This window comes from Mus caroli, unplaced genomic scaffold, assembly GCF_978045245.1.
Source record: "Mus caroli unplaced genomic scaffold, Mus_caroli_1 scaffold_8, whole genome shotgun sequence".
Taxonomy (NCBI): Eukaryota; Metazoa; Chordata; class Mammalia; order Rodentia; family Muridae; genus Mus; species Mus caroli.
In genome coordinates this window covers 54,269,132-54,295,683 of record NW_028227263.1, presented here as the reverse complement: position 1 = coordinate 54,295,683, position 26,552 = coordinate 54,269,132, and the positions used below count along the sequence as shown (strand labels likewise).

Here is a 26,552-nt window from a genome sequence, read left to right as displayed (position 1 = left end):
TAGAGCCAACAAAATGGCTACTTCTGAATTTGGGCTGTTTTTTGTTTTGTGTTGTTGTTTTTCTTTTTTCCTTTTTCTTTATTCTTTTTTTTCTTTTATGGAAGTAGAGAAAGGATCTTGTGTAGTCCAGGTTGGTCTTGAACTAATATATAACTGAAGACTACCTTACCTTGAACTTTTCAGCTTCTTGCCCTATCTCCAGGGGCATTCACCACCATCCTCAGTTCATTGAGTGCTACAGTTCTGGGGAATGAATGCTAGGTTTCATGGATGGCTGGAAGCACTTTGCTAACTGTGCTATAGCTCCACTTTCTCTTTTGTTAGCACCAATATAAATCATGTACATAAAAGATAGCATTCCCTTCCATAATAATATACAAGGAGATGGAAGGAGATTCAATATCTAAATATAGACAGGTGTTATTGTGAGTCATTGAACATTACAGTCTGGTTGTGTGTGTGTGTGTGTGTGTGTGTGTGATATGTCCATAACCCTTGGGGCTCAAGTACAATCAAATCCCTTCTAGGGCTATTGGCCTTTTGGAAATACTCAATATTTGACTGTCATCTAACCACAATAATAACTTTGTATGGGCTTTGTTGTTGTTGTTGTTGTTTCTCTCAAAGATTTATTTATTTATTTATTTATTTATTTATTTATTTATTTATTTATTTATTTATTTTATATGAGTACACTGGAGCTATATTCAGACACCCCAGAAGAGGGCATCAGATCCCATTAATGATGGTTGTGAGTGACAATGCGGTTGCTGGGAATTGAACTCAGGACCTCTGAAAGAGCAGTTGGTGCTCTTAAACACTGAGCGATCTCTCCAGCCCCTTGGTTTTCTTTTGCTCCATATGCATATGTAAGTATGCATATGTGTGTGTAAGTATGTAATTGTGAAAATGTATGCGTGTGTGTGTGTGTGTAAGCATGTAATTGTAAGAATGGATGCAAGCTGGGCCCAACTGAGTTTGAACGAAAATGTATAAATGAACATGAATGAATCTGTATATGAATTTATGTGTGATTATGCATATTTGCTTATGTAAAAGTTTTTTCCTTCTGTGAATGTTATTCTCTTCCCCTAGTTCAATAAAAATTTATTGCCAAACTTCCCCCTAACCTGACAAGCAAGAGGCATCTGGACTATAGGGAAAGGCTCTACCAATTAATCCTTACCTTAATCTCCTGCTGTTTTAGGATGAGGTCCTAAGTGCCTGAGACTGTAGTCTCTGGAGGCAGAGGAACACAGAAGGCAGGTCAGCTACAATAGCATAGTAACTTAGACTTAGCTAAGTAAACGTTTTATTATATAGCAACCCTAAAATTTCTCATAAGACAAAGTCTTACCCCAGAATCTCCAAAGACAAAGTCTTACCCTCCTGCCTATGCTCTTCCCCCTCTGCTGCCTCAAGATAAACAGACAAGAAAGAAGACCCTCCACCCCCTAGGGCTGCCCCCCACACACACACAAAGTAACAATAGCTTTTAACTATCCATAATGGTATTATTGCATCAATCAATTTGTAATTCTTTAATGACATTAAAAAAAAAGACCTTCTTGAACAGAGAGAGTGAATATTAAATAGGAGGTAAAAAATACAGCTCAGGACAGACAAATGCCACCTAGTTCACCTTCTATTGAACCTGAAATGCCTTTGCAACACGTGTGAAAATGTCCAGTTGACTATATGCTTTATAAAAATAGAGTAGAGGTCAGAGGTCTGTAAATATTCAGAGTCTGTAGTGATATAGTGGTTGTCCTGAACAACAACAACAAAAAAATCCAAAAAACAAAACAAAACAAAAACCAACCAAACAAACAAACAAAAACTCCACTTAAATAAGAAGAGAAAGCTAAGGGCTGATAGTATATATCCCTTCAATATCTTATTTCCTAATGTGGTATTTTTCAATTGTTGGGTTAAAACACATTCTATCCAAAAGGAGTCAGCATCCCATGTGATTAGAGAAAGATTTTAGAGTCAAAAAAATACCTAGATGTAAATCCTAGCAAAAATGACGACTCATATCTCTGTCTATGCCTCAGCTTCTTCTTCAGCAGAGTGAGGGTAACGATGATAACTGTATCATAGTTTTGTTATAAGAATCAAATATATTAGTAGTTAAAATAAATTCTGGAATATGTGTATAATATATGTGTTCATAAAATATTTCTTAAATGAGAAAGGGAAAACATTCTTGAGCTATCCTCATTGTTTATATTATGTAAATGTAGCTAGACATAAAATCATTGTCAATGATCTATACTCATACACAATCATATAGACAATGTATACCTCTTAATCAAAAAACTAAAAAATAAAGCAAGTTAAAAGTTTCAAGGTTAGGAATAGAAAGATGGCTCAACCGTTAAGAGCATTGGTTCTTGCAGAGGATCTGGGTTCAATTCCCAGTCCCCACATGGAGATCCACATCCATCTTTAACTTCAGTTTTAGGGGATCCAATGCCCTTTTCTGACCTCTGTGGGATCCAAGCACACATGTGATGAACATACAAATATGCAGGCAAAACACCATTAAAATGACTAAATCCATTTTAAAAGGTATAGTAACTTAATGTAGTAATCAATGTTAATGTGACCGAAACTAAATTGCTATTCTCAGCTTGCAATACAGTACTGGCTGCTTACATATAGAGTGTTCCTCTAACCATGTGCCAGCTCTGAGTCAGGCCTCCTACTACTTTTCCACTTTCCCATAGTGCCCGAAGAAAGTATTTAACCTTAAAACATGTCTAGCTTGTTCCCTCCTTGGCTGATGGTAACTCAACGAAAAACTTTCAGTATTGATGTATTGTTCATGCCTATGAAGGTGAAAGACTCAGAAATCTTTTGATTACTTGATTGGAGAGCAGTCATCCAGATGGTCTAAAATACGTGTGTTGTTTCTTTAGTCAAATGGTCAAAATGAAGACAGAAGTCTGGCCTTCTGAAGCAATGGTGTGTATTAGTGACATATCACCTGACCCAGGTTTTAAGAAATAGGATTCTTAGGAGTTGCTTGGAAAGCATAACAATGAAGGGCAATAAACTGCAAGAAAGAAGATACTCAAGTTCATTGAATGTAGAGAAGGAGGAGTTAGAACAGAGAGATTAGAGACAAAATGAGGAAATTGATCATGAGGGTAAGATCTTGAAAGATATAGGAAGGCCTTGTGTGATCCCAGCACTTAGGAGGCAGAAGCAGGCAGATCTCTGTGAGTTCGAGGCCTGCTTAGACTACATAGTGAGCTCTAAGACAGCCAGGGCTACATGGTGAGACAGTTATGCTAGAATAAGAGGAAGTAACTCTCCATATAGGTTTGTTAATTTTGTTCTGAGACAACATGTGACAAAAGCCAGAGAAAAGGTTCTTCTGGCTCACAGGTAAAGGGTAAAGGCAGGGAAGTCAAGACAGCAAGGTATTGACACAGCTCATCACAGTGTATCCAAGTCAGGAAATGGGGAATGAAGAATGCATGCTGCTGCTCAGTTCTCTCTCTCCATGGATACCGTCTGCGACTCCAGCTAGGGAATGCTGCCACTCAGAGTGGATGCATCTTCCCAGCAGCAGTATTATCATGTAATCAAGATAACTGTCTATAGGCACTCCTAGGGGCCCATCTCCCAGGAATCTCTAGATTCTGCAAAGCTGACAATTATTAATATTAATTGCCAAACATAGTATTGCACAGATTTAAGTTTCATTTTCAAAAGTTATGCACTTCTTGCCAAGTAAAGACAATAATCAATTAAACTTGCTCTGTTGGGGCTTGGCTGGGATTTTACCCTGCAGTTTGCCTCACAAGCACTGAGAATGTATGCATAGCTTAAGCACTGTAAAGAGCCCCAGGATTAGGAGACCAGTTGATCAAGATGTGCAGGAAATAAAAGAAGTGCAGTCCGAGTTTGGGAGCGGACAGTAGTATTGCCAGTTGCTCCTGCTAATTTTGAGCAACAGGTATGTGTAACAGCTGGTGTGAAGCCAACCTGGATTAAAATTCTAAGCATAGGAAATTAATTAGTTTTCCTTCTCCATAATTTCCTCTAGAAATTAATCATTTTACCTCATAATGGAATCTGATGGCTACAGGACAGGTCTGGGCAACTGACTTAGCAGAGTTTTGCCTGCCGTGAGGTGGAATAAACAACCAGTTGAAAGCTTTGTTTATTCCAAGCCTTGGAGCCAAACAGGTGTCCCAGAGTCCCAAAAGGAGTGAGTCATAAACACGCACAGGGCATCTTCTTTGTTGGCATTTCTCGTTACTAAATAAAAAAGTAGGAGAGGGTCAGAAATAGGAAGCCTTATTTTAGGATTTGTAGACTTCTAAAGGTAACTTTCTGTGCATCAGTATTAAACTACCAAAGTTCAGCCTATATCAGAATTACTCTGTGTTGTGTGAAAGTAACTAGAAAACATACATATGTATTTGGGTGTGTGCATATGAGAGAGAATGTGTGTGTGTTGTGATTTCTTTTGATGCCAAGTAGAGGTGATATTGATTTCTGCACTGAACATAGGAAGTGAGTTAATATATTTGTCAAAGAGAGCTACTTCACAACTTAGATTCATTATAGCACAGCACTGGGCTTGGGCTTCTCCTAGGGATTGGCGCGTGGGACCACAGGTTGCTATGTGACTCATTCAGAGTGCTAGTTTGAAACAGAAGCCATCTTATTGTAGTTTGTTGGGGAAAATGTAAAACAGGGAACTAAATGTAATTTCACCAAAGCACTGAAGGAGTGGGTGTTAGGAACCTGACACTAGATCAAAGAAAATAATGCACCCTTGAAAAATGCATAACAACACCGTACTTAAGTCTATATATCAGGCGAAAGAGGTTTGAAGGCAGTTTTTATATCCTCCTCGACAACTACATTGCCTTTTAACTTCCAACTCTGCTTGATCTTTATTAACAGTAGAAAGGGAAAAGGAGACATTCTGTTTCTCACTTCAGCTTTCTAGAGAGAGTAAAATAGCTTCTACGTGTGCAAACCTCATCTGCATCATGAATTTCATTCCCAAGAGAGCCCAGGAAACACACTGCTTCATTTCATGGCAGTAAGGCAGTTCTGTAGATGAACAAGTGGATTACAATCAATTCAGCAAAACTTTACCATGAAACACCAATGATTTCCACATATCCTGCCTATTTTTATTCTCACAGTCACAAGACCATTCCTAAGAGGAACATGCTATTTTTATTTCCAGTTCATAGGTGAGAAAGCTGAAGTAGTAGGAAACTAAACTAGCTTGTTTATGGTCACATACTTTGTAAGCAGAGAACAGAATTTAAATCAGGCAGATTTAAATAATGCCGAGATACCTACTTCCTTCATATACTATTTATGTAATGGCTGATATTTTGCCTTTTACATAATATCTAACACTTCTCAACTGTCTCAAAACTGAAAAATCCTAAAACTATTTACCAAATAGATGTCATTTAATCAGATGATAAAGGTAGCCAACATGTCCCATTACTGCTCTGAGAAAAAAGAAAATCTTCCCAGAAAACTAAATGAAAATATTATTTCAAAGCTCTAAGGTGAACATGGCCTAGATAAATTAGATTATTATATCTGTATCACATGCTTGTAATAGCATATTACCCTAATTTTCAATAGCAAATTGAACCTGGTATAAATTCATAAATGAATATGGATTTGCCACATAGTGATGCAAAAGAACTATTAACAATTATAGACTTTCATTATGGTGGAACACTTCTTTTTTAGCTCATGTTGATCATGAGCCTTCTTAGGACTTTACACATTGCCAAGTTACAACACAAATGATTAACTCATATTTTGTAATGTAAGTTCTAGTGTATCTTAATTACAGTTCTATTGTTGTATAGAGACACTGTGACCAAAGCAACTCTCACAAAAGAAAACATTTAATTATGCTCTTGCTTATACTTTTGGAGGATCGGTCTATGATTATCATGGCAAAATGCAGATAGGCAGGCATGGTGCTGGAGGCAGTTGCTGGGAGCTTTACATCCTGATCTACAGGCAGCAGGCAGAGAAACACCGGGCCTGGTGTGAGCTTTTGAAACTTCAAAGCCTCCACAAGGCTATACCCCCTAATCTTTCCCAAAGAGTTCCAACTAGTGACCAAGAATTCAAATATATGAGACTATGGGACCATTTTTCTTCAAACCATTACATGGGGTTTGTTAATAGGAATAATATAATGAGTGGATATTCCATGATTATAGAAGAGTGGAAATTTATAATCTTAGCACAAAGTGGTCTGCAGAATTCTGTATCTACTGGGAAAAATAAAACAAGGGTACAAGTTGACTATGGTTGATCATGCCTGTAATGCCAGTATTTGAGAAACTGGGGCAGAAGGATGACCAGTTTGAGGCCATCTGGTGCTACATAATGAAACAAAAATTTGTTTTGTTTTAAGGAACATGAAAAAACCCTGTAATGCATTTAATTTAATTAAATGCATACAATGAGCATGTATATTCCAAGATTCTTATCAAATTCAGCATCAACAATAGTATCCACATTTCACAATGTTCCTTGGTCTACTGAGCACATATATGCTCATGTGTATGCCCTTTGCTTGACCTTCAAATCTACCACACTCTCATCTCTTCCATACCATATATATGTACATATACATGTACATATACGCAAAAAGGTGCTATTCGTGAATAGCAGGGTAAGTGAGAAGTAATAACTGATTTCAGAAAAAAAGTAAAAGTTAAGAACTTGGAGGTGGGGAGTTTCAGACAAGAGCCTGGAGAAATTCCCAAAGCTTGAAACACCTTCCTGTTGAGGTCTTAAGCCCAGTTAGAGAGCTGTTAGTTACTCCCAAAATAAAAGTGCCACAGTGGCAGGGCTTCTCACCCTTCCTAATGGTGAAAACCTTTAATACAGTTCCTCAAGTTGCGGTGACCCCCATCCATAAACTTTGTTGCTACTCATAGCTGTAATTTTACTATTGTAATGCATTTTAATGTAAATATCTTCACCCCTGTGAAGGAATGGTTCAATACAAACATCTCCAAACCCCAGGTGGTTGTTGAGATTTACAGGTTAAGAACTACTGTCGCTTCCCTAGGGTGCTATGCTAGTCATCACTGAGGCTCGCGCAGTTGTGTGGACTGTTGGACGCTTCCCTTCCTTGGAAGCTTTAATTGCATCTTTTGGTACTATGAAATCAAGTCCTAAGGGAGGAGGCCTTAAAGTCAGATCCAGCTCACATCTTCCAAGTCTTGTGTCCAAAAAACATTATATCTTCAGCAGTAGGAACTTACCTTCAGCCTCTGTGAGGAAACAAAGAGCAGTTGCAACTGTCTATATTGCTTTGTGATTTCTTGGATTTCTCTGACCAACAACTCAAAAGGAGGTTTCTCATGGGTGTAATGGAGTTGTTAGTTTATGGCTGCTGGAGGGAGCATTGCCAGCCAAGTCAGAGAAATTTATTAAAAGCAAAAACAGAAACAAAAAACATATAGGGGCTGGTGAAGTGGCTCAGTGGTTAAGAGCACTGTATGCTCTTTCAGAGGACCTGAATTCAATTCCCAGCACCCACATGGCAGCTTACAACTATCTGTAACTCCAGTTCCTGGAGATCCAACACCCTCATATACATATAAGCAAAACACTAATGCACATAAAATAAGAATAAATAAATTTTGAATGATGCTTTATTTAAAAATACATATAGATATGATATATACACATATGCTGGTATGTATTGCATGAGTTTTAGGTAAATAAGTTATGATTCCTTATGGCTTTACAGACTTCCTTAAAATCATTCTCTCTCCTCCTCCCTATTTTTCCATAGACCTTCTTTCTGCTTCCCCAGGATCTATTTCTTTTTACAAATTATTAGAATACTCAAAGATATAATTGTTGATTAACATTAATCTCATGGATATAGAAACCCACAACATGATGTGTTCCTGTCTTATACCTCCCACTATATTATATGGAATTTGAAAGGCATTAATGAGGATACATTTAGTTACTTCTAATTTCTGAGTGTCCAGTGGAGTGAAGATTTGTTAAATCTTCATTTAATGGTCTAATGGGACATAAGGCAGATTGACCCTCCAAGAGAAAGAAATAGTACTTCTAAGTTTGCTATAAAAAAATCGCAATATAGACAACTTCTTAGGGCCAGGATGAAAGCTATTTCAGGAAGACTTGATGTACTATTCATCTAGTGGCTTCATTTGTGGCTTTAGGAAGGCCATACAGAAGATAAACCACAAGGAACCCAGAGGAAGTTTTTAATCCAAGGAGGAAATAAAGGGCCCAAAGTGCAAGGTCATGAAAAGGAACACTGGCGGTTCATAGAGCCCTGAGAGCAGAGAGGATGCTTTCCCCTTCTCCACTAAACAAACTACAGAATCTTGGATGTGAAAATCAAACTCTCTCTTCTAAAATGTTATTTTGCTCTAGAGTTTTTTCCTCAAAATCTTCTATATTTCCTTTAAATATTCTTTAGGTCATTTATGTTTAAAGTACACAAAATATTTTGATATGTATAGACAAAAATCATGAAATGATCATGTAAGTAATTAAACTAACATGTCTATCATCTTACTTGTTATACACTGTGTGTACCTGTGCCCATGTGTGTGTCTCTGTGTGTGTGCACACGGGTCTGCGTAGTAAGTAGCTAAAATCTATCCCAGAACACACTATTTCCCTACTTTATTCAGAAAGTATTTGTGTTGTTTCTACTGTTTTCAGGTATGAGAGACTGGCAGGTAGAGGTTTGTTTGTTGTTTGTTTGTTTGTTTGTTTGTTTAGCATCAGAACTCCCCACTGCTCTGGGAATCAATACTGCTCTAAGCATCCAAAAAGCAGTGTGGTTTGGAGGACAGCTGAGCTCACCTGGCTGCAATGTCTAGTGATAGAAGGTAATGAAGAACTTGTCCTGAGATGGCCATGGAGAAAGTGAGTTTGCTCGGTAGATGAAGAAAGGCAAGGCTTCTCTAGAGAACATTGCTGAGGTGGTCCCAGATATTCATGGTGGGGGTGAGTCCCCTGGCTACAAGGAAGCTAAACATTCACTCTAAGATCATTGAGGCCCAACAGTATCAGGAGGCCAAGTTATGGCAAGTAGTGGAGTTTTGCTCTTAAGTTCTGAAACTTTTTAAAATTGGTAAGTAGAGTTTAAGCACTTCCCATCCATATGCACTTGTTTATTGTATACATAACACTATCTGGGTTCTACCCATTTCCAGGCAAATGTTCTCTGTTCAAGAACATGTTATTTATATCAGATATAATGAAAGGTACCTAGTAGATCACTGTGAGAGTCAAGTACATTAATATTTGAAGGTCATTTTGAAGGAGAAGTGCTTAATTCATGCAAGTAACCAGTAATAGTAACTGTATTGGCTAGTTTTGTGTCAACTTGACACAGCTGGAGTTATCACAGAGAAAGGAGCTTCAGTTGAGGAAATGCCCCCATGAGATACAACTGTCAGGCATTTTCTGAATTAGTGATCAAGGGGGAAAGGCCCCTTGTGGGTGGGACCATCTCTGGGCTGGTAGTCTTGGTTCTATAAGAGAGCAGGCTGAGCAAGCCAGGAGAGGCAAGCCAGTAAAGAACATCCCTCCATGGCCTCTGCATCAGCTCCTGCTTTCTGACCTGCTTGAGTTCCAGTCCTGACTCCCTTTGGTGATGAATAGCAGTATGGAAGTGTAAGCCAAATAAACCCTTTCCTCCCCAATTTGCTTCTTGGTCATGATATTTGTGCAGGAATAGAAACCCTGACTAAGACAGTAACTATTGCTATATGATCTAAAATTAAGAATCACTCACATCACTATGCCATAAAACTATATAAACCAAGCTTTCATAGATAATTGATGATGATGGTGGCAGTGGTGGTGGTGGTGGTGGTTTTTAGACAAAGCCTTGCTGTGTAGTCTACATTTTTCTCAAAATTGCAATCCTCCTGCTTTAGCCCCTCTGGCACTATGATTACAAGGGTGTGCCACTAAACCTGGCCAAGCATTTCAGTAATAGTTCAAAATCCACCTAAATTCCTCATTTTGAAAGAGTTCTTGACAATATAAAATTCTGCCCCATTTTCTGCTTGATTGTCTAGCAAAGCCCAGCAAACTTAACTGGATGCCCTTGATAAGTACCGTTCATAGAACCAAAATGCTAGGAGAGGCCAGCAGGATGGTTCCATTTGGTGTCAAGCCCGATGACTTGAGGTTTATCCCTAAACCCCATGTGCTGGAAGGAGAGATGTCTCCTGCAAGACCTACACATAAATGCTGCAGTATATATTTGTGTTCATGTGCACAGGTGTCTTAAGTATGTGTCTCTAGGAAACATGCTCTAGTTAGAAGCCTGCCCTCTTTTAAACTGTAGCATTTAGAAAAAAAAATTCTGTCTGTTTGCTGACTTCCTATCATCTCTAGGCACTCTAACTTAGAAAATTACACCATCAGTGTGGATAGTAAATAGTTTCTAATGTGTGTTTCGTTAAACACAGTAATGGTAGCTGGGTAGCACTAAAGACCAGTACTATATAATTTGTGATAGTACATTTAAAACTCCTAAAAAAACATAGACCTTTGAAATCTGCACTTGATATGGACATTTTGTTTTTACTCATAGAAGAATCAGGAAGAAGGGAATTTCCATCATCATGAACTAATGAACTATTCTCCCCAAGCTACCCAATGTCGAGCTCTCAGACCCTCCAGTTTCTAGGTCAAGGCCTTGAATATTAATGAAGAACAAACCTAGAACAGGAAGGGGGCAGACCTGGAAATAAAGGAGAGAAGAAAGATAATCCAGGCATTGTGGCACAGGTTTACATCCAGCACACATGAAACTGAGGCAGGGAGGCCTCAGGTAAGGCCATCCTGATCAACATAATGAGGACCTTTCTCAAAAATAAAAATAAAAAGAAGAGGAAGACAAAAAGAAAGAAGGAGAAGATGAGGAAGAGGAGTTATAGGCAGGACAGAAAAGGAGAGCAATGGTGACAATAATGACCACAGCAATGACAACTGAAGACAGTACTACCAAGTGAAAAATTGGAAGAGATTCGCAGTGATTAATCCAGAAAAACAACTCAAGAAACACATTGAATGACTAACCCTTTTAGAGACCTCCTAAGTGTCTGACACTAAAATACAGAAAAAATAATTAGGACAAGGAAGGGAAATTACAGCAGAGAATTTCCTCATCTGTGGGTTTGTTCAAAAACAAAAGAGCTAAACCAGGTGTGGAGGTGCATGTCTTTAATCCCAGCAATCCCAGGAGGTGGGGGGGGGGGGATCTCTGTGAGTTCAAGGACACCTAGGGCTGTGTAGACAGACCCTTCCTTGGGGGTGGGGGGGCTGGCCTGTATTATATCTATAGCTCTAAAACTACAAATATGAAAAACTAGATTCTTCAGAAGACATTTACATCGCATGCAAGTTGAACAAAACCTAGGATTCACATCACACGGGCTGCATCTAGCCTGACTTACTCCTCACAGCCCTGGGGTGCAGAAAGAACAAACTCCTAAATCCTGCCTTACTGATGGAGATAGTTGTGTTTTGAAAGGTTAGGTTACATGGCCAAAGAAAGACTGACTACAAGACCAAGAGAAGCAAGACCGCATTAAAAGCTACTCAGCTAGACATTGTGTTGCAAACCTATAATCCTGTCTGCTTAGAAGGCTGAAAGCAAGATTGCAAATTAAAAGCTGAGCCTAGGTATTTTAGTGGGTTCCTGTCTCCAGAGAAAAAAGAAAAGGGGGTAGGACTGTATTTCCACAGTAGGGAGAGAGGAATGCATCTTCGTGGTAGAGTACTTGCTAACATGCAGAAAACCTAGGTTCATCTTTCAGTAAGCCCTCTACAACACAACTAGTCATTTTCTAAACTGGTATGCATGAATGGCTCATGATCAGAACTCATGAGCATTGACTCTAGCCATTATGCTATAAACTCCACAAGTATGGAGATTGTTGTCACTTTGCTAATCATTTATAGCAAACAGATAGAAAAATAACCTTATTTGAATAATGTACTTGGCAAACTCTTGAATGCTAATTGAATCAGTCAAAATATTGCTTGAAACCTCCACATCAGATTCATACTAAGTCACATGTGTAATTATTAATTCATTTGTTGTTTTATTCTTACCAGTTATGTAGAGTTAATTAACAATGGGCCAAGAATACAATTCTAGCTGTTGTACATTTCCAACCTATGTGTATCACTCGGATCCTCATAGCTATTACAAACCATCTGAAAAATTTGAAGGGAGCAATATTACTTTGACTCAGATGTTGAGAGGTTTTAGTTCATGGTGGCTCAACTCAGTTGATTCTGGGCCTGTACAAGGTAAAGCAGAAAATTGTGTCAGATGGGGAGCATGTGATACAACCCAATGACTCACCTTTTGGAAGATAGGAGGTGAAAGACAGAGAAGGAGCAGAGACAAACTGTAGCCCCCAAGACCACACTCTCCCAATGTGGTGACCAACTTCCTCCAATGGGGCCCCACCTGTCAAAGCTGCTATCATCTTCCAATAGTGCCACCAACTCTCTAAAAGACTTTGGGACCTGAAAAATGCCTTCCAGAACAGGTTTATAATGTCACCTAAAATTGATCTTGGCCATCTGACTAATTGGCTAGTGTTTTGAATTTGGAGACTAATAATAATAAAATTAAAAATTAAAAATACTAACAATGAAAGCATTTGGCAACATAGCCAAATACCATATGGCACATAACCTTCCATTGCAATGCCAAATTAAATTACTCATTAAACACTAGTAAGACACTAATTGAAATAACAATTTAATAATCCTTAATAATTCACTCACTGGTTGTTAGTCAGCATCTTTTAATTACATATGAAAACAATTACCCATGAAAGGTAAGTCATTGACCTTAAAAAGCTAAACAAGGAATCTGTGCAGTGCGTTAGAGTTGATTGGTATGAACAGTCCATTGATTAGGTCAGGGTGCTCATGATACAGTTGCTTCTCACTGATTAAATCCACCAGCTTGATCACCAAGCCTTAGGGCACATTTCATACTCAGACCCCAACACTGTTTCCTAAGATTACACACATTCGTTCTTTGCAACTGAACATACTGTTACTAAAGATGCATCTTAGGTAGAAAACATGACTGAGAGATTTAGGGGAAAGGTAGAGAAATACGGGGTAGGAAGCTTTGTGCCATTAATCAAAGCATAATTGAAAAACATTGACCCAATCAAAACAAGTGCTCACGTCTTAAAACTAACTTTCTCGGGTTTTTGTCTCTGATTTTCTACTCTTCCATCTGATATTTATTCATGATTACATGTGCATTCCTTAGGCTAGGCAGCCATGGGACTATGGTAAAAGATAATGCCATGATAATTCACCTGATAAAAGACTTATATTAACAACCTTCAATCCTGAATCTAGGAGGTAAAGAAACTTCCAGTACATTATAGCATCTCTTCTAACTTCTAGTTCAGAAGCTCAGCTTTGCTGAGCTAATTGGCTTGCTTTCATCCATGCAGATGTGATTGTTTGGGACTTACACTGTGGCCCATCACTCAATTAGAGAATTGGAGATTGTGTGCACATACTTTGTTTCTCCTAAGAAAATGATGCTTGCAGACGAGCTATTTTTGCCTCTCGTCTTATGTAGATATCTTTGAATTGTACTACCACGGTGACCCAAATTCTGTCCTACACACATGTTTGGAGACCAGATATCACTATCTATAGGGAAGTATTTAGCCAGCACTCGGTTATAATGACGTCACTCCTCTGTACCCTGAGTCACCCTTATAGTGCCATCTTCTTTGTATATTGTGAAATAAACAAAGGTGTTGTTCAGTTTTAGATGCTTTTTGGAGTACCTTTTATTCATTAGAGAAATATGTTAAAGAGTAAACAGAGAGCAGCCTCATTGTCAAAAATAGATGCGAGAACCATAATAAATTATACACAGAGTAGACTTTCATTGTTGAGGTCTTTCAGTCTGTTTTATTTATTAATCAGTTAGGTCTGTAGAGAGAAATCATGAGTCTGATTCAGTCACTGGAAAATATAAAGCTGTTCACCTCCAGTCTAGTCTGAGTACAGTCTGGTTTTCTAAGAATTTCCACAATTGTCACATCTCCAAAAGACTTTGCTTCTGAGAGAGAAAAAAAATTCCTTCCAGAACAGGTGCATAATGTCACCTGAAGCTATCTCCAGCATCTGGCTAACTAGTAAGTGTTTTGAGTTCTAGGATAATAATAATAATAATAATAATTTAAAATTTCAATAAAAAAATAAAACCACTTGGCAATATAACCAAATGCCATATGGCATCTAACTTTCCAGAGCCATGCCAAATTAAAGTCCCTAATAAATGCTAGTAAGAGCTAATTTGAATGACAAATCAATAACCCTTGACAATTTGCTCATTGGTTACTATTAAGCATACTTTAAATACATGTGAAAATAACTACCTGTGAAAAGTAAATGATTTGATTCCAAGTGTTTCTATGAAACACCTGTGCACAATCAGAAATATCTCTTCAGTGTTTATTGCAACCAAGCTGCCAAAAAATGCTAGTCTTAGTCAAATTAGTGGTGCCTTCAGCCAAAGAAGGATCCAGAGTACCCCAGGGTGCTGTGATAAATGATGCTGGGGATACTGTGAGAATCACAAGGGGTGCTTCATTTGAGCTGGGAAGTTCAGAAGAACTCCCAGAGGCAGCGGTGTTTGAGTGTGTATTATAAGAATAAACAAAGTGACTAAAGGAAAAGTTGTCAGTACAGCATCATCATGTTTTCCAAGAAGATGTCATCATCTCTGTATATCAAGTGTTGCGGCCTGCCCGCAGTCCACAACACGAACGGTTCAACTGAGAATGGCAGTTCGAGCTGAAAAGAGAGGAATCTAGACGGGGCGGAAGAAAGAATGGGGCCAAGACGATTTCATGTTCAAAGCCCGCCTTTTTAATTCCAACATTATAAAGGAAGGGGGAGGGAACCCAAAGGAAGGGGGAGGGAACCCAATTTCCCGCCAAGTAACTCGGGATCCAGTAGCAGGACGAACACGTGTGTGCCTCCAAGCAGCTAAGCCAACAGGGTCTAGCAGTGGGCGTGGCAGCACAAATGAGCAGGAAACTCCACCCTTGAGCAAGCAGGTTCAAGCAGGTGGGGGAAGGGAGACCACAATCAAGTTTGTACGTTTGTAGGTGTCCTTCACCGACAACCAGAGCTTGGTGCTATAGTTAATAGAGAGCCAGTAAGGAATTTGAGCAGAAGGGATACAAGACCAAATGGGCATTTTTGGATAAATTCTGTTTAATTGCAAGGAAAGTAACATAATGGAAAGGAGACACATTGCAAGAGAGCCTGCATGGGTACAGTGACAACAGAAAGAGCTAGCTGGAGCAGAGACGCATTCTGGGGGTAGGAGTGATGGGATTGGATGTTTTATTGGATATAGAATTGAGGTCAATTTTCTTATCTAGATTGCTATAACTGGAGTAGACTTAATCAAAGGCTGCATGTTCTTTTAATATCTATTAGTTTGCCCAAAACCTCCAGTCTACAGTATCACTTTAGCTGTATAATAGTTCTGTGATATTTGCCATTTATATTAAACTTTAAATTTTGCAGAACATCTCCTTTTGCTTGATCCCCTTAAAGCTTATAAAGCTTTAAAGACTTAAAAAAAAAAGACCAGCATTTTGACTAAAATTTCCGAAATGTATTTGGCAAAGGTGGGAATTAAACCAAGTCTTCATATTCCCCCAGTTTGAAGCTTTAATTCAGAGCAAACATTTTACAGGTCATTACTCTATGCCTCTTCCAGTTTTTTTCATCTTATTAGGCGTGAAAGAGAATAGATTCTGGGCTAGGCATGGTAGCACACACCTTTAATTCTAACACTCCAGAGGCAGAGCAAGCAATCTCTAAGAATTCCAGGCCAGCCTGGACATACTAAGTTCTAGGCCAGCCAAGGAGACATAGTGACACTCTGCCTCATAAAATAAAAAATAAAATAAAATAAAATAAATAGACTCTGAAAGATTTTCGAAGTCAATAGGAAGCAAAGAAGTTTGGAGATCTACAAGGAAATCCTGAGGGCATCTAGGAGGAAGAGGCAACCAGCAGAGAAGAAAGGAAAAGAGCCACTGAATGATCCTGGCTTCCAGCTGTCAGAATTCACATCAGTTACAGGACCAATGGTCTCACTTTAGCATACTGTAAACTAGTTCCTATAAACCACATTAACCCTGGAAGGTGGTAAAAGACCTTCACCAGATAGTGGCTGAGATCTGGCTATTACTGCAGCATTCCACATTGTCAGAGAATCCTGAATCTCATCCTACAAATCTGTTTTCACGGGAGACATTGACTTGTTGATTGAGTTGTCTGAGATTATCTGTGCAGTGATTATGAAAATATGCCTATTCCAGTTGAAAGTGGGAGCTACTGTTGTTACTTCTTGTACTGGCTGGTTTTGTGTGTCAACTTGACACAGGCTGGATTTATCACAGAGAAAGGAGCTAAAGTTGAGAAAATGCCTCCATGAGATCCAGCTGTAAGGCATTTTTTTTCAATTAGTGATCAAGTGGGGAGGGCCCATTTTGGGTGGTGCCATCTCTGGGCTGGTAGTCTTGGGTTCTATAAGAAAGCAAACTGAGCAAGCCAGAGGAAGCAAGCCAGTAAATAACATCCCTCCAAGGCCTCTGCATCAGCCCCTGCTTCCTGCCCTGCTTGAGTTCCAGTCCTGACATCCTTTGGTGATGAAAAGAAACATGGAAGTGTAAGCTGAATAAACCCTTTCCTCCCCAACTTGCTTCTTGGTCATGATGTTTGTGCAGGAATAGAAACCCTGACTAAGACACTTCATTAAAACAATGCAGAGCCGGGCGTGGTGGCGCACGCCTTTAATCCCAGCACTCGGGAGGCAGTGGCAGGCGGATTTCTGAGTTCGAGGCCAGCCTGGTCTACAAAGTGAGTTCCAGGACAGCCAGGGCTACACAGAGAAACCCTGTCTCGGGAAAAAAAAAAAAAAAAAAAAAAAAAAAAAAACAATGCAGAATCTCAACCTCAACCAGCAGAGGAAACATCCATTCATGATACCCACAAGCCAGAAAAACAGAAGTTCTCCACTCAAGTAGTGGAACTAGCTAGAGTTACTTGCAATGATAGCACAATCATTTTGTGGGTTTTATTCCTCCTCCTCTTCTTTCTCCTCCTCCTCTTCCTCCTTCTCGTCCTTTTTCTTCTGTCAGGATCTTGCTAATGAAGAACGACCTCAAACCTCCTGCTTTAGTCTCCAATCTTGGGATTACAGACAAGTACTACCAAGGGGGCTGTAGCTTTTCCATCCATGTTTGTGATTGGAAGGCAGCAAGATAACTGTCCTAGGTGATATATACATGAGTGGTCAGGGGAGCACTTTTATCTGCAGGGTTGATTAGTGCTTTATAAGAGCCAAAGGGGGCAATGCTGTCAGAATGCCTCAAGAGAAAGCACTTTGTAATAAAAGCTCTTGACTGCTGTGTTTCTTTTTAAGGCAGCTTGACATGCAGTCTGACCTGCCCTAGAGATTAACTCTTACTTGTAAACTAACTGATTTCATAATGGTAGTCAAATAAATTGTGCTTAACAGAGAAAATCAATCCATAGGTCTGTACTTTTATAGCCTTCATCCTTCTGCAGGAATTCATTAACTTTCTGCTCCCTGTCTGTGTCAGCTACTCAGTGTGCTCCCATGGCATCTAGAACTATGATTGGAGTTAACACTGCTTTAAAGAAGCTAGTGTGCTTTCTCGCGCACGCGCACACAAACACACACACACACACCATTGATACTCATACTTTCACCCCAGCTCTGGCTCACCATTTGAGCAGACTGATACCTCAAATCCCAGTTGCTATTTGATGTTTGAGATTGCAATGAGACTCTGGCCACTGCCAGGACACCTTAGGACGTAAGGAGTCCATCAGCTGACAGTATGCCCCCGTCCCAATCTCTATCCAGCTCTTATTGCCCTGCACAGTCTACAGCTTTTTTTTATTTATGTAATATTTAAGATCATTGCAGCCAGTTACCTTGGTCCCTCACTTTTCACACACCCTTTTCCCCATATCCTATCATCTTTCTTTTTCCTCTCTCAAAAGAACACGGTCTGCCCTAGTTTAGAGTCTCTGTGACTCAACCTCCTGAGATGATGTTATTTCAGTACATATTTTTCCCCATCACTTTCCAGTCTACCTTTAACTCCTACATCCTGCCCCTCCCAACTTTTTCCCTTTACTTCTACCATTTAATGTATGCCTTCCCTTCCTTACTTCTTATCTAGCAACCTAATGCTGCTCATTAATCCCACTGTCATGTTTTTCTCGTTCTCTTTATTTCTTTATTCATACCCATCATAATTAATATGCTAATTATACAGTACTGCTGATGTCCCAATTCTTGTCCCTGTAAACTGATACTCAGGTTGACATTAATAGAAACATCTTGGTACTGGCACAACACCAGACCTATTGATCAATGGAATAAAGATCTAGCTATAAATTCATACCCCTACAGCCACCCAAGTTTTGAGTCCAACCAAAAAACCAAGAGAAAAGAATACCAGAGAAAAGAACCCCCAACAAACAAGTGGTTGCTCTTGCTGCAGTAGATAACCTACCCGCCCCCCCCCCCCCAGGCTTGGTCAAGTCCAAAAGAAGACATGCACGGAGGAGCAGGACTTTTTGAGAAGGAGGGTCCCAGTGGAAGAGGAAAGGGAATGGAAGGAGAGGCAGTGGGGAGGGAGGGGAGGGCATGAATATGGCTAAAAATCCTTTGTAGAAACACAGGACACTGAAAAGCAAACTACTTTTCAAAAGAAAAAGCTTGTTTTTCTTAACCGGTTTTATATCAACCCTTTCTGGGTGTGATAAAAGAAACACATACAAAGGAACACTGCAACCCCAAATCCACTGCAACCCCAAGTCCATAATTATTTGCCAAGAGTTTGCTCACCCTAGGAAAGCCCTGGAGACTTCTAGAGCCAGGGACCCCATCATTACAGCTATTTGGTTAGTAGAAACTAAACCTTATTTTTATCCCCCAAGAACCCTTGGGATTTTTTAGTCCCTGAGTATTAAACGGATTCTAATCTTCAGTTGTGTTTTTCTGATAGATCATGTCTAAAGTAACACATTTAGAATTTTCTAAAATAAACTATTTACATGAAATTACTTCATTTTTCAGAGAAGTTTGATTAAACTGTTTCAGTTTTCAATTTAAAAAAAAAATCACAGACACAGTCCACTTTAAGTTTTATAAATAAAAAAGGGAGAACAGGTGGGTGGTGTCACCATGGTGACCACAACATCTGATTTGAGTAGCAACAGAGAGGGCAAGAAAACAGAGCCACATTCAGCTGGATTGCACCAGCGATCAGTGTGTGTGTGTGTGTGCGTGTGTGGGTGTGTGTGTGTGTGTAGTGTGTGTGGTGTTAGGGGTGGTTGTGGAGGAGGGGTGACCAACATGTCTGGCTCCACTTATTAGACATTCAATCATTATATGACTACCCTAGATTTCAGAAAATTAATAAACTGTACAGTCAAAACAAGAATTCCTTATAAACCATGCTTTGAAAATGCTTTTAGGAAAGAAAAACAATAAATACGGAGAAAAGCTTGGAACAACGGGGTCTTGAATTGGCATTGGCTGGCCTACTTCAAACTGAAGGAAGAGGGTGAATTAGAATCTCAGTTTGATGAGTTCTTTCAGTTTGGTGACGTAGTTTTCCCACACAAAACAGATGAAATGAGTGAAGATGCACTTTTCTCTCTTTTGAATTCCCTACTCACTTCAAGCTGATGGAAGCCAGGAAGCAGGTATTCTTGGCTAAGGGGACCCTCAGGTTCCAACCAGCCAGGTGACCAATTAACATTAGCTCCAGAATGTTTACTACCAGGTCCTTTCTAAAAGGGGACAGCCCCCACACTTCAGTATTAGAATTTCAAAAACAACCGGCTTCTTGGGAGGTGAGCTGGGATTTGGGGGTAAACAGTGTCCTGGCTCCTCTCCTCTCCCTCAAAGCTAAGGAGTTTTCCTTCTGAGAAGAAGTAAAAGAGACAGGGTGAACAGAGGAAAAGTGGACTTTTAAAACCTTCAAAGTAACTTGTTTCTCACCTATGAGCGCTCTTTCTAGCAAAAGGAGAAAGCTTTCCATTTCTGAAACTGGTCCTTTGGTGTTGCAAAACATCTCAAACCAGCTCTGTGGCGACACTGGGAGGGTGGCTCCACCCGCAGCACTCCTAAAAGGCTTTGCCAGCTCCCGAGTGTCAGGTGTGGGCCAGGTGGAGTCTCCACACCCCGGCGCCCTGAAGTTGCACCGCGAGGGAACCGCCACTCAGCTGAGTTTGAGATCAGCTGTCTGCTATGCTGAAACTCTCTGCAACTGTCTAGGGCGCTCTGGTGAGAGAACCGAGCTGCCTTCCTCCGACATTTTGCTCCTGACAGACCCGGTTGAGGGTATGACTGCCACTGAGATGCAAAGAGCAAGGCAGTGCCCCCTCCTTTCCTTCCCAGAACAGCGGCCCTTGCCACTTAACAGCACTTGCTGCGTTCAGGCATCTGCTGCTGCTGCTGCAACTCTGTGATCTTGTCTGTGGCTGGCTGTGTTCTGAGAAAGCAACAGTCGCCGAAGTTCCTTCTCCGTCTCAACACAACAGCCCCCAAACCACTGTGGGTGAGTTTGCTTCACTAGTGGCCTCTTCACAGTAAGTCTCACGCTGTGTGAACAGGCGTGTATGTGTGTGTGTGTGTGTGTGTGTGTGTAAGGGAGGGGGACTCGGTGTTTAGGAATGTGAAACTGGACAGTAGATTTAAACGGGTTCCAGAAATGCCTGGGTCCATGCTGACTTCGGAGGGGCTGTTTGCTGCTTGCCTGTTTAAAGTGGAGTCAGACCCTGCTTAGGGAACAAACTAGTTGTTTGGCAGGAAGGCAGGCTCACTTGTCTAAAAGAACCAGATAGACTTGAATGCTGAATCTTGCTGTTACCCGTGATCAGCTAATGCAACTTTGAGAAATTGCTGAACTGTGCTCCCTTCAGCTTTGTCATTTGTAACAGAGATGATAGCTACTTTGTGTGGTTGTTTAAAGACAGTAATTGTGTGCACAAAGTTAGATTCTTTGCAAAGTTGGATATCCCTCCAAAATCACGGTTTCTTATTTAGGGGTTTACAGTTCCATATCTGCAGACAGCAGTTGATTAACAGAGGTCCCTTAGGAGTTAAGAATGTCCCTTCAGGTCATCCCACCTGTGTTCCAATCACAGCTCTTCTTGGAAACCCACCTCATTCACCCGACCTCATCTGCAAAATGATAACATAGTTCACAGGTTTGTGCAAATCAAAAGAAGCCTTCCTCCCGTGTAAAGCCCTCAGGCTGCCCAACAAAGTCCAAGTGTGGGGCTGAGCAGCTGATCTTTCTGGCATAAACCTATCTCATTTAATTATGAAATGGAAGTTGTAGAGAAGGTGACTGAAGGAGAGACATCCACCTCGGAACAGCTGTTTCCAAGGGTTGCCACATTCCAGTCTCATCACCCCACACTTTCTCTGAAAAGGGCATAAACAAAAAGTCATATATGCTTTAGGATGGAGAAATAGTGACATATTCAATGGTTACGATGCATATGTTAGACTTAGCATCACTGCCTGCTCAGAGAGCCGGCTGTGTATTTCCTGTACTCCTGCGTACCAGCTCACTGCCCTAGAGGTGTAGCATTTCCGTGGCTTTGGAGACTTGAACATTTGCAGCTGGGTGATAGGAGCGCTTGTTAACACATCTAGTTTGTGTGTGTGTGTGTGTCCGCATTGTGATGGTAGTTAATTTGCATCTGGCATAACAGCTAAGTCCCAAGTCTCTCCTCACCCTCCCCTGGGGTGAGAGAGCAGACTTGCTGGGCAGGAGAGAGGATTTTCCTCTGATTTAGGGAAGCTTATCTCTGACAGGATGGCTTTTCTTCTCTCTGTACCAGCCCTCTTCGAGCCCCTTCCCACATAGCCCCTTGAAAATCAGTATGGGTGCCCTTCGTAAGGGAGAACAGTTAACCACAGGTGTTGAGCATTAACCTGACAGACCACAGACCACGGTGTGTGGAGGGGGGAACATGCGGGTGGGCAGACAGATGAACTGGCAGACTGTGTCTTCTCATTCTTGGTGCTTGTGACCATGGAAATGGCATTGTAGTTTTTTTTGGCAAAACTAAGATGTTTCAAGTTTGTTTGCTTGCCTGCTTTTCCTTAAACCATCAAAAGCTGTTGTTTTTAAATATATAGTGTACTGCGTGGGGGGGGGAGTGTAAAATTGTCATTTGCTTAGTACATTGTTTAAAATACTAAAATATGGCACATTAAAGTGGTTCAGCTTTTGAACAGAAATGTACTTAGTACTTCCCTGTTCCTTCTGGTGAGCCATAGAGCCTCATGCCAAGCCTGTTTCTTTTATGCATTCTAGGGAGTTGTCACACTGTTCTCGAAGTCCTGGTCAGTTTGCAACCTTTCCTTCTTTTTATTCTCAATCTAAGGAATCATCTGTAGCAGTTCCCTCAATTCCAAGTCACGGAATTTCCTTAAGGATGCCTACAGCCTTTTCATCCCGATCACTTTCCTCATTCTTGCTTCTACATCTGTGTTGAGTCCATCCAGATGTATAGCTGTGATAGGTTATTCCTCTGCAGCCAGTGGAATAAACCAATTCAAGATTATATTAAGGACAGGTTTATTGGGAAGCTGCTCTGGGGGGTGGTCGAGTTCACTAGCTCCAAGAAACAAGGCCGGGGGGAGTGGGGGATGCATAGGGGAAGAAGAGAAAGAGAGAAAGGGCACTTGCACAGAGAGAGGAGAGGAGAGAAGAGGAGAGGGGGGAGAAATGGAGAGGAAGAGAGAGGGATAGAGAGGGAGGTGAGAAGGATGTAGAGGGAGTGGTAGAAGAAGAGGGGAAGAGGGAAAAAGGAGGAATAAGGAGGGGAAAGGAAGGGAGAGGGAGAAAGAAGAGAGTGCATAATATAGGGAGGCACCTCTGGGGGAAGGGCAGTCTACCCCTGGGCTGAGGTTGGGGGCAGGGTATGCTAGGTAGAGACTGAGGGATGATGGGAGAACCTGGAGGCCAGGTCTGCTTTGCTATGTAAAATACATGCTTCAGTCCCTTGTCCCCATCCCCCATCCCTTACCCCTACTGCACCCCTGTCTGAAGCCAGACAAGCTGGACCTTTGCAAAGAGCATTTCTAAGATCAGCTTTGTCTTCAACAATTCCTTGTCAGCATCCCTGTGATCAGCTGTATCTTCAGCAATCCATTGTCTTATATGAATCGAACACTCACATGGTGTAATATTTTGTTTTGCTTAGTATAATCTCTCTTGGAGCTAGTTATTTTCAAAAAAAAAAAAGTCATTTTGGAGACAAAACATCCGTGATTTTTTTTCTCATATAAACTGAATAATGGGTGCTCAGTAACCAATAAGCTGAGAAGCAACTGGCTGCTGAGTCAGCGGTCTTGATACACATGTAGTTATAGGTAGTCATTGATAAACCAAAGTGCTAGGAGCAAGTTTTTGTTTTAAGCATTCACTCACAATTAATACACGTTTGTAGCTGACCTTTGAATAGTATTGTGGAGGAACTGGGATTAACTAAACCCTGAGTTGGGAAATCCATACCTTGTAGAGTTGTACAAACTTAAAAGTGTCTGAAGTTGTTAAATAATAAGTACCTGAAAGTGGGTGAACTCTACACACACACACCAATCTAATAGCGCTGCCCACTGTTATCGCCTTAGCTTTCTCAAGGCCTCAGAATACTTGATAAGAGCATCTCTTTTGAAGTTTGATTAGGGCAAGTCGATGAACTTTTAAGACTCTTGTTTCATATGCTTTTGGCTCAGTCCAAGCTGCTGCCTTCCTTATCTTCCTATCTGACCCTGGTTCAGGGCTCAGCCCTCCACAACTGAAAGCATCTAATCTGACTAACCCCACACAGAGATGCTGTAGCATGTATCCTGTTTGAACTGGTTTCTTTTCCTAGGAGTAGGGTATATGCCACTGGCAAAGGAGGCTGCTTCTGCATGAAGTCCATGTGCCAGTCTTAGAACTCTGAACATGAGGGTCTTGAATGAGACAGGCTGCCTTGGCCTTCCTTTGCTCATTCTGAACCCCAGTAACAACACAAACTGCAATAATAATGATGGATTGGGAATGAAGCCCCAGGGATAGATATCAGGGTTCAATCCCAGCATTGTGTAAATCAGGCATGGTGGTTGTGTATGACTACCATCCCAATACTCAGGAGGCAGGAGAACCAGGAGATCAATGTAATACTTGGCTACATAGTGAGTTTGAGGCCAGCTTCAGCTACATGAAACCTTGTCTCAAACAAACAACAACAAAAACAAGAAGCTTTGGATGACTGATGAATGGATGTAAAGATCATCCCAAACTTTACAGTAACCTCTGAGTTTAGATAGCTTTCATTCCAGGATGGCCCATGGATGGGAGACCAGGATGTAGCTGCTGTATAGTGACTGCATGGGCTGCTTTGGTTGGCCATGGGTTCAGGCTAGGGTCTGTGTATTCTTAGCTCTGTGAGCTTTCCTAAGTTATTTAATTTAGTGTTTGCTGAGTGTAACAGGCGAAACATTACAGCCTGCTGTGATTCTTTCCCAGTGCTTTTGAGAGGCTTGACCAAGATAAATCCCACAATGCCTGTCAAGTAATATCTGGTACAGACTGAAAACATGGTAAGCAGAAAAGATTGTAGCTCCAGACACATGCACAGGTAGATGACAATCTTGTTTACTTAGTAGAATTTGTGTGTTAGAAGCATCCACCAGTGTCAACAAAACAGTCTCAGTCACAATGTTTTCCTTTCAAAATTACAGAATTCAGAAAATTGAACAAATACTTCATATACAGCACAGCAGAGACACTGAAGAAGAAACAGCTACCATCCCTATAGAAAGCTACTATATGTTATGCACCAACAAGAACATGCTTTAAATGGGCATGGAAGCTGAAAGTATCTGTTCTATAGCATGCAGTTCACGGTTATTGAAAATTCCACCCAGAAGAGGTTATCTAATAATGCAATTGACAATATATTGACTTTTCCCCCCAAAACAAGCATCTTGTATGTTTTTCAAAACAAACTGCTCACAGCCTTGCATATCAGCACTTTTGTTTAAAAGAACTGATTTGTATATGGCATAAGGTTAAATGTCTGATAAAAGAAACACAGAAAACAAACAAACAAACAAACAAAACTAATGTGCTAGAACCCATTTCAACCTTCCTCGCCTCTTCTTCCTCCTGCTCCTTGCTCTCTGCCACAATGCCTTCTCCCTTGCTTGTCACATCAGTTTCTTTCTGCTCTGAAGGCATCTGTATCCTCTTTCCACTTTTCCTGCAGCCTAGGAGCCTTCTCTGTTCACCAGGCTGCCTGTCATCTGCACTGATGTTGGCTTACACATCTACTGGTCCTTCACAGTTGGCAGCCTGGGATGTCCTCCTTCAGTTTGGGGACAATGCTCAGAACAAAGGAAGAAGTGGAAAGGAAGCTCTTGAATGCCTTGGGATCCTAGAGCACCTTCTTCACTTCTTTTGGGGGGGGGGTATCAGGTTTTTAAAGTTAGTTTATTTTAGTTGTGTGTATGAGAGTGTGGGTGCGCATGTGGGAGAACATGCATGCAGAGGTCATAGAGCATCTCTCAGGAGTCAGTTCTCACCTTCCACCTTGTTGAGACAGGGTCTCTCTTGCTGCTGTGCTATGTACTCCAGGCTAGGTGGCCTGTGGGATTTAAAACCATCCATCCCCTGTTTCTACCTTCCATCTCACAATAGGCATGCTGGGGTTACAGTTGTGGCCATCACAGCTGACATTTTGTTTTTGTGGGTTCTTGGGATCATGGGATCACATTCAGGTTGTCAGGCTTGCATGATTAGTACTTTTATCCACTTTTGTCATGTCTTTTAAAGTCTTTCCTCCTCTTCTTTGTCTTTCTCTTTCTCCTCCTCCTCCTCTTCCCTTAAAGCAAACATGGTCTTTCACCTCTGACTTCTTAGAAAACTCTGCAGACTTGATTGAAACATCTGGCTTCTGTTCTTGTGCTTCCCCTGGCTGGTTGGCACAGAAAGTGCATGGGCTATTTTTGCCTCTCACCACCTCCAGCATTACCCATGCATGCCTCTGGCATTACCCATGCATGGTTGTTCTCCTTGAAGAGGCACGGCCATGCAGCCATCAGTCTCTCAAGGTCCTAGCATTCTTTCAGGGAACTGCAGTGGCTGCACTAAAATGGTCTTGACTACATTGTATAGTGTGATACATAGATGAAGGCCAGGGGAAGTTTACTCAGTCACTTTGTGGGGGACTAAGGCTAGAGACTTTTTCTCCCACATTCTTATTGACGTCATTGGATGAGTAAAGATTAGCATTCTTTTGGACCCTGGAGAATCAGTCCACCAACTTCTTTTGCAATCTCTCCTTTGGGTGGGTGTATAAAAAGGCATTTT

General features: G+C 40.8%; 1 protein-coding gene across 21 annotated transcripts in view; it reads left to right on the top strand.

Annotated features, from left to right (window-relative positions):
- The window catches only part of Dlg2 (discs large MAGUK scaffold protein 2), a 2,003,181-nt gene that overhangs the window by 1,733,903 nt on the left and 242,726 nt on the right, over positions 1-26,552 (top strand). Inside the window, exon 1 of one of the 21 annotated variants that reach the window (XM_085841533.1) lies at positions 20,291-20,729. The exons of 19 other annotated variants lie outside the window; for them this stretch is intronic. The gene's annotated coding sequence lies outside the window, so the exon portion shown is untranslated. Of the gene's footprint in view, positions 1-20,290; positions 20,761-26,552 lie in introns of those variants that run through there. One more of the 21 variants, XM_085841532.1, reaches the window with a different exon arrangement.